General features: G+C 34.6%; 1 non-coding gene across 1 annotated transcript; it reads right to left on the bottom strand.

Annotated features, from left to right (window-relative positions):
* Positions 1-1166: 1166 nt before the first annotated feature.
* LOC111745279 lies at positions 1167-1275 on the bottom strand. The gene has a single exon (XR_002782576.1). It is a non-coding gene; the product is annotated as a U6 spliceosomal RNA (small nuclear RNA).
* Between the last annotated feature and the right edge of the window lie 399 nt (positions 1276-1674).

The following is a 1674-nucleotide window of genomic DNA, read 5'->3' as shown; positions in this document are numbered from 1 at the left end:
ACTCAACAACAAACAATCCAATTTTTAAAAAGGGCAGAAAACCTGAACAGTTATTTCTCCAAAGAGGACATGAAAAGATGCTCAAGATCACTAAACATCAGAGAAATGCAAATTTAAACCACAATAAGATATCACCTCACACATGTCAGAATGGCCATCATCAATAAATCAAAAGACAAGTGTTGGTTAGGACGTGAATAAAAGGGAACCCTCATGTATTGTTGGTGGGACTGCAAATTGGTACATCCACTGTGGGAGAAACAGTTTGGAGGTTCCTCACAAAATTAAAAATAGAACTACCTTTTGACCCAGCAATTGCACTTCTGGGTATTTATCCAAAGAAAACCAAAACACTAACTCAAAAAGATAAGTGAACCCCTATGTTCACTGCAGTGTTATTCACAATAGCCAAGATATGGAAGCAACTTTAGTGCCCGTTCAATGATTGGGTAAAGAAGTTATGGTACATATATACAAGGGAATATTACTCAGTCACAAAAAATGAAATGTTACCATTTGCAATAACATGGATGTACCTAGAGGGTGTTATGCTGAGTGAAATAAGTCAGACAGAGAAAGATAAATATCATATGATTTCACTTATATGAGGAATCTAAGGAAAAAAAGGAACAAATTAAACAAAAACAGACTCATAGATGCAGAGAACAAACTGATGATTGCCAGAGGGGAGGGGATTGGGAGGCTGCATGAAACAAGTGAAGGGATGAAGTACAAATTAGTAGTTACAAAACAGTCATGGGGACATAGAGTACAGCGTAGGGAATGTAGTCAATATTATTGTAACGGCTATGTGTAGAGCCAAATGAGTGATAATCAGGGGGATCGCTTCAAAAATTATATAAATGTCTAACCATTGTACTGTATACCTGAAACTAGTATAAAAATCAATTCTCTTCCAACACTACTGAACTGTACACTTAAAAATGGTTAAGATGGTAAATTTTATTTTATGTATATTTTACCACAATTAAAAACACTTCTAAATCTTCAAAATTTGGAAGCATTCACTTAAATGAAGAAAGAAGTACTTTCAATTACTGCTTATTTCAGTTTGAGAGACCTCATGGATTTGTTTTCATATAAAGTGATTATGAAGGTTTGATTTTCAGATGTTTTATGCATATACTCAGAGAAACATTTTACTTAAAAATATGGAACATTTCATGAATTTGTGTGTCATCCTTGTTCAGGGGCTGTGTTAAATCTTCTCTGTATTGTTCCAGTTTTTAGAACATGTGCTACCAAAGTGAGCACCACATGTTATATTTATAACTCTAGAAAAGATTACTCTGCATCACAGATTTATAGAGCAATAAAAGACCTATGAGTCACATCGAGGTTTTCAAATGACAGTTCTTTGTTCTACAAATGAGCAAGTTGAGTTCTAGATTAGCTCAAGAACCTGGGACTAGCATGTAAAGCCTTCTTCAAAGGGGTACCACTTGGTGACAGAATAGAAAGCTGAGCCCTGAAAAGTCAAACATACTGTAGATAACATTTCAAAAAACAAACGACACAGAAAAAGTAATTACCTGCTTCACTTCACTCCCTCATATCCACTCTGCAGAAGCAGCCACTTTTATTCATTTTAATCTCCAAATCTCTACTACTCCATGATTGTTTATGTTTAAGCATTATCAGTTATTTTATCAT

Source organism: Pteropus vampyrus, unplaced genomic scaffold (assembly GCF_000151845.1).
Source record: "Pteropus vampyrus isolate Shadow unplaced genomic scaffold, Pvam_2.0 Scaffold150, whole genome shotgun sequence".
In the NCBI taxonomy this organism is placed as follows: domain Eukaryota; kingdom Metazoa; phylum Chordata; class Mammalia; order Chiroptera; family Pteropodidae; genus Pteropus; species Pteropus vampyrus.
Note: the sequence above shows the minus strand (reverse complement) of the source record. Positions and strands in the feature narration are given on the sequence as shown.